The sequence below is a fragment of the Heptranchias perlo genome, chromosome 20 (assembly GCF_035084215.1).
Source record: "Heptranchias perlo isolate sHepPer1 chromosome 20, sHepPer1.hap1, whole genome shotgun sequence".
Classification (NCBI taxonomy): domain Eukaryota; kingdom Metazoa; phylum Chordata; class Chondrichthyes; order Hexanchiformes; family Hexanchidae; genus Heptranchias; species Heptranchias perlo.
In genome coordinates this window covers 16,085,176-16,091,817 of record NC_090344.1, presented here as the reverse complement: position 1 = coordinate 16,091,817, position 6,642 = coordinate 16,085,176, and the positions used below count along the sequence as shown (strand labels likewise).

General features: G+C 43.3%; 1 non-coding gene across 1 annotated transcript; it reads left to right on the top strand.

Annotated features, from left to right (window-relative positions):
• The first annotated feature begins 3,180 nt into the window (after positions 1-3,180).
• Positions 3,181-3,254, top strand: trnat-ugu (transfer RNA threonine (anticodon UGU)). Its single transcript has one exon. It is a non-coding gene; the product is annotated as a tRNA-Thr (tRNA).
• Positions 3,255-6,642: the final 3,388 nt, after the last annotated feature.

Sequence of the window (6,642 nt, the reverse complement as noted above, 5' to 3'; positions counted from 1 at the left end):
TGTCAAACGTGTAGGGGACGATATTGGGATTGATAAAGGTCGATTTCAATTATTTGAAATATCACTGTACGTCATGACCCAAAAATCGACTGTAAAATCGAGTTTTTCCTGTAAGTCGTGAATTGAAGGGAAAGGCGCACCAATCAGATCAGGGAAACGAAGAGCAGAATACGTGAATGAAACTTGCACGATTGAAAATCTCTGTTTGTCGGAAGACTCAGTCCTCAGTGGTAGAGAGGATTGGTGTTTCGAGCAGTTATTCACCAGCCTCAATTTCAGTAATTTCCCGTTTCCTGACAATGAGATGAGTCGAAATGAGCAGGTCCAACGAGCCGGTCTGTAACACAGTCTCAGTGCAGCTCATGACCCAGTCACTGGGCTCTATTATAGCCGCTCCTGTCAGCAACACACAAAGAGAAATTGTAAATCTGAAACAGAAAGTGATAATGTATAAAACTTTGTATCAACCACCAGGTTTTCCATCTTTTCGGCTTTTAAAACAATCTGTTTCACAGTTTGTCAAACCCGAAACAGCCTCTGGGATTTGCTGATTGGAATTTCAATGGGAATTGGGACCGTCACTAATTATCGGAACAAATATACCCGCTGAGGTTTCGGGGTTGTTCCTGGTTTATTTATATCAGTGAGTGACCGATTTTAAACTCGCTGAGGGTCTGAACATAAGGTAAAAGCCTGGGATAGACAAGAGATTCTTCAATGTATCAAGTTAAATTACACTGATTCCACCAACACTGGACATCACATCCCTTAAACATTGTTACATGTTACTGTATAAAATTGGTGAGGGTGGAAATGGGAAATAACTGAAAAAACCTTCATTGTATCAAAGTTATTATTATTATTATTAGACAAACAATGTACAGCCTATACCTTCAAAAAGACTCAATGTAAAACCAGTCGCCAGTTCCAGAGCCGCTGTGCCGGTTGTGTGATTTGCATCCGATTCTGACTGACTTAGTATCAGACGCGCTCCCGTCCACAGTAAACGGATGGGGCCGGATCCATAAGAGAAAAATGAGGACCGACCTCCGCATAACCTGTCTTCATAATTTAACCATTTTAGCCCCGGTATCATTCTGGTGAATCTGCGCTGCACTCCCTCCAAGGCCAATATATCCTTCCTGAGATGTGGTGCCCAGAACTGAATGCAATACTTTAAATGGGGTCTCAGCAGAGATTTCTATCTTTAACATACTTCCCCCCTTTGAATACCAGCTTCCTTGAAATAAAGGCCAACATCCCATGAGACATTTAAATTAATTTTTCTCCCATTCCACTGGCTTTGAGCGATTTCTGTACTTGGACCCCTAAATTTATCTGCTCCTCCACAGTTCCTAGCTTCTCACCATTTAGAAAATACTCTGACCTGTCTTGCTTCAGTCCAAAGTAGATAAACTCACACTTCTCCATATTGAAAGTTTGAACAGACTGGAACTCTTCTGTATAGAAAAGAGAAGGCTGAGGGGTGACCTGATATCGGACTTTAAGATCATGCAAGGGTTTGATAGGTTAGACGTCGATAAGGTGTTTGCATTTGTGGAGGTGGGGACTCCAAATCATTGAGGCAATGAATATAAGGTAGTCACTATTTAATTCAATATGGCATTCAAGAGGAACACATTCACCCAGAGAGTGGCTAGAATGTGCAATTCGCTCCCACAAGGAGTCGTTTAGGCGAATAGCATGGATTCGTTTACAGCGAAGCTAGAGAAACAAATGGAGGAGAAAGGAATCTAAGGGTTTGCTCATAGGGTTAGATTAAATGGGGTTGGCGGAGGCGTGTTTGCAGCATAAACACCGGCATTGTCTAGCTGGGCCGAATTGCCTGTTTCCGTGATGTACATTCTATGTAATTCTATGTTGCTCCATCTGCCACAGTTTTGCCAACTCTCTTAATTTATCAATTTCCCTTGGCAACTTTATGCTTCCATCTACACGACTCACTGTGACACCTATGTTGTTGTCAGCGACACACGTGGATACACGGCTCTCTATTCCTTTGTCTATGTCATTTATTTGCCGGGTCTCTGTCTCCCACCTTCTAACCAACTCCCTGCCCATTTCATGAGGTTGCCTCAAATTCTACGCACTGTCATTGTCGTTAACAGTCTCTTATATGGTACCTTATCGAATACCTCTGGAAGTCAATATCATTTAACAACCATGGATACTCCATTATCTACCACGTTCGTTACATCTTCATAAAGTTCAACTAGTTTTGTTAGACTTGACTTACCCTTTACAAATCCATGCTGGCTCTCTCTGATCAATTCATGTTTATCCAAGTGCTCAATCTTTCTTTCCCTAACAACGGATACTGGCAACTTCCCCACAACGGATGTCAGACTAATGGGTCTATAATTTCCAACATCATCTCTGCTACCCATCCCAAATAATGGAGTGACATTGAAATTGTTTCCATCAAAGGAACAATTCCTGAATCAAGAGAGTTTGAACGATCATGACTAAAGCATCTACAATGTCCTCACCTCGTCCTCTCAGTCCCCTGGGATGGTCACCATCAGGTCCTGGAGATTTGTCTATCTTTAATCTAATTATTTTCTCCATTGTCATTATTTTACTTATACTGAATCCCCTTGATTTATTTATAGTTTTCCTCATATCTTTGATATGTTAGCCTCATTTATTTCTGTGAAGAACGAAGCTAAGTAAGTATTTAGCAACTCTACATTTCATGATTTTCAATTACAATATCACCTCCATCTGTCTTTAAGCGGCCCACATTTCTCTAAGCCTCCCTTCTTTCACTTAATATACTGGCAAAAATCTTGACTGTTGTCCTCATTTTCCCAAACAGGTTTTTCTCCTTTTCCCTGTTTGGACCTCTTACGGTTTTTTTATTTTCAGCACCAAAATAAACAATACTTTGCTGTAAAGTTCGTCTCAATAGTTCTTCACTTTCAGACCGAGAATTGTCTAAACCGGGAATTTATTTAATGTAACAAACATAAGTACACGGAATCTTCCCTGTATCAACGCACTGATGGACACACAAAGAGAGATGCAGGCAGCATCGGGATGCACAGGTGAACGGACAAGCGAAACAGACAAAGATGAAACGGTCTGAACCCCAAACAGACAGTAACGTATCGCTGATAGATATTAGTGAGAGGAGGTAGGGCTAAGTTATCATGGCTGGGCGCTGTGGCTTAGTTGGTTAAAGCATCTGTCTTGTAAACAGAAGATCCTGGGTTCAACTCCCAGCAGTGCCTTATCCAACTAATTATTTTTACCTGATTTGTGGAATTCAGTGACAAAATGACACTTTGGAATTGGTATTTGTTCAGGTGTGAGGAGGAAACGGATATCAGATTGACTCTTCTGAAGCGCCCTTTCATTGTGCAGTCAGACCTCTCATAGAATGTGTCTGTAACGGGTTAACTTGAAGACACGTTCTTGTTTCTGGGCTCGTTGGGGTCAGGGTACAATTCACGATATGAGTTTCAACCCGGAAGTCGTCCAAATTTGGACCGAGACTTGTGATCTTGACCTGCGCTGAAAATCTTTGCAAAGAGGAAAATGAAGTCCCCAAATCACTCCACCTGAATCTCCAGACCCCGAGGAAATATATCCCAGGCTGTTAACAGAAGCAAGGAAAGAAATAACAGAGGCTCTGACCATAATTTTCCAATCCTCCCTGGTTACAGGTGATATGCCGAAGGATTGGAGGACTGCTAAAGTTGTATTGTTGTCCAAAAAGGGAGAATAGGATAGATCAAGTAATTACAGGCCAGTCAGCCAAACCTTCGTCAGGCTGAAGGTATTCTATTAAATCTACTCTGCACTTCCTCCACGGCCAATACACGGAGGAGAGGACTCTTGACTGACAAGCCTCAGCTCTATCAGGAGAGGGAGACTGACCCACGCTCTCTCTTGCTTCTGGGATGTGCCACTTTTGAAAAAAAAAGGTGAATTTCTCTATATCTTTAAACGCTCTGACTCACTGCACATGATTTAAAGTGTATTGTGGGACGCTGTGAGTGTCTCTGTACCTGTATACTCTCTGACTCACTGCACGGATATTTAATGTGTACTGTAGGACAGTATGTGAGTATCTCTGGCTCTCTGCACGGGTATTGAAAGTGTATTGTAGGATGGTGTGTGTGTCTTCATGCCTTTATACTCTCTGTCTCTCTGCACAGCATTGACAGTGTATTGTAGGATGGTGTGTGTGTCTTCATGCCTTTATACTCTCTGTCTCTCTGCACAGCATTGACAGTGTATTGTAGGATGGTGTGAATGGGATGAGGGTCTGTGGGGCGAAGTGCAGCCGATTGGGAGCAGCGCCCGTTTGCGGGGTGAGAATTGCACGCTTGATTTTCTCGCTCCCTTCTATCTTTCTTTCTCTCTTTCTTTCTTTCACCTCCCTCTCTCCCATTCCTCTTCTTTCTTTCTTTTTCTTTCTGCCCCAGCACATTTGTCTGTATCCTGTTTTTGTTCTCACATGTGTCTCTGTTGGATGATCCGAAATTCAGACCCGCCGCTTCTTCCAGCTTTTCCTTACTTCCACAATCATGGTCTATTTCATTGAGACTTTACTGCGGCCTTGCCCACTCAAACATTCACTTTCACATTCTTACGCCTTTAAGTTTGCTCTCCATCGACTGCTGTTTCTCGGGGGCACATGTCCCGTTCGCATCAATGTTCATTTGTGACTTGAAACCAGTCGATACATTTTGATCTGCCTGTCTGCTCCAGAGACAAGCTCGAAGAAAGCAGGGCTGGCATTCGGAAGTACAGCGCATACTTTTCCGTGAAATTTCCATGGGGTATCTTGTGATACGGGGGATGTTAACTGAAGAACGGGGTTTTGTTTTCATGGACGTTGGTGCTTTTCCCCGAGCAGTTGATGTGCGGGAGAGACGGGCGGCGATACATAGCTGCGAATGACGGCTGAAAGGTGCACTTTTGGCAATTTTGGCGATGCAGTCAGGTCGGAAATGTTCCGCTTGATCTTAATAGGTCTGTGGAAATGTCCGATTGAAAAGGAATGAGGAGAAATGAAAAGAGCGGCAATGGTGAAAAGGTGTCGATTACAGGAGATTGACCGTGAGCGAAAGGTCCTTTGAAAGCTCGGCGAAGATGGGAATTTTGTTCGGAAACGGCAGACTTTAAGCGCGTGAGGAAAGTGAAGTGTGAGCTGCGTCCTTGGGTCAAATTGGGTGTTTTCAGGAAAACAGCCATTGTGGAATCACAAAAATGAAAATAGAAAATGCTGAGCAGGTCAGGCAGCACCTGTGGCGAAAGAACCAGAGGAAACGTTTCAGCTCCATGACCTGAATCATCAGATCTGAATGGTTCAACATTTGCGTGAGTAATTGCGCTGTCTCAGATGCTGGCTTCCATCTCTGAATTATGTGGGTTCGAATCTCACTGCTGCTAGAATTTGTGCACCCTTTCATTTTGGCCGCCTCACCAAAAACCCTTCTTTAATAAGAAGTGCTTTTCCGCGTTGCTGGTTTAAACCTGTTTGCACAATTCAGCAAAGTCTGGATTGCCACCCAACTGTTTCTTAGACGGAGGTGTTGGGAGTGTAAGGGGTGATCTCGGCGAAGTATCAATCAATGTGCACAATGGCGCCCTGGTGAACCGAGTACCTCTTATAGTCAGTATAATATAAAAGATATGTACCATAATTATGAATTTCTTCTTTGCATCACACTAGGATTTATTATCAGGGAATGTACATGAGCAGGTCGATTTACGTCACGCTCCGGTCGCTTCGCATCGCCTCCCACAAATAGAATAGAATCAAAGAAAGGTCACAGCACGAAAAGAGGCCATTCGGCACATCGAGTCCGTGCCGGCTCTCTGCAAGTGCAATCCAGACAGACCCACTCCCCCACCCTTTCCCTGTGGCCCTGTATTCTCTTTCGTTTCAAATACTTATTCAGTTCCTTATTGAAGACCATGATTGAATCTGCCTCCACCACCCCCTCGGGCGGTGTATTCCAGATCCTAAACACTCGCTGTGTAGAAAAGTTTTTCCTCATGTCACCTTTGGTTCTTTTGCCAAACACCTTAAATCTATGTTCTCTGCTCCTTGAACCTTCCGCCAATGGGAACAGTTTCTCTCTATCCACTCTGTCCAGATCCTTCATGATTTTGAATACCTCCATCAAATCTCCTCGTAACCGTCTCTGTTCCAAGCAGAACAACCCCAGCTTCTCCAATCTATCCATGAAACTTATACCCCTCATCCCTAGAATCTTTGCAGTAAATCTCTTCTGTGGGGATTTGGTATTAACATCGCCGAACCCCCACCATCAACATACTAGTGGTTATCATTAACCAGAAACATAACTGGACCAGCCACATACATACTGTGGTTACAAGAGCAGGTCAGATGCTGGATATTCTGAGCCAAGTCACTCACCTTCTAATTCCCTAATGCCGTTCAAACATCTACAAGGGGTACAAGTTGAGTGAGTTGGAATACTCATGTGATAGCCATCGACCTGAAACGTTAACTCTGTTTCCATGTCTTAAGATCCTGCCTGACCTGCTGAGGATAAACACATTTCCAGTTTTCACTTCAGGTTGGCAACATAGCCAGTATTTTCATTTTGAATAAAGGAGCTTTCGTTTATTTCAGCATGC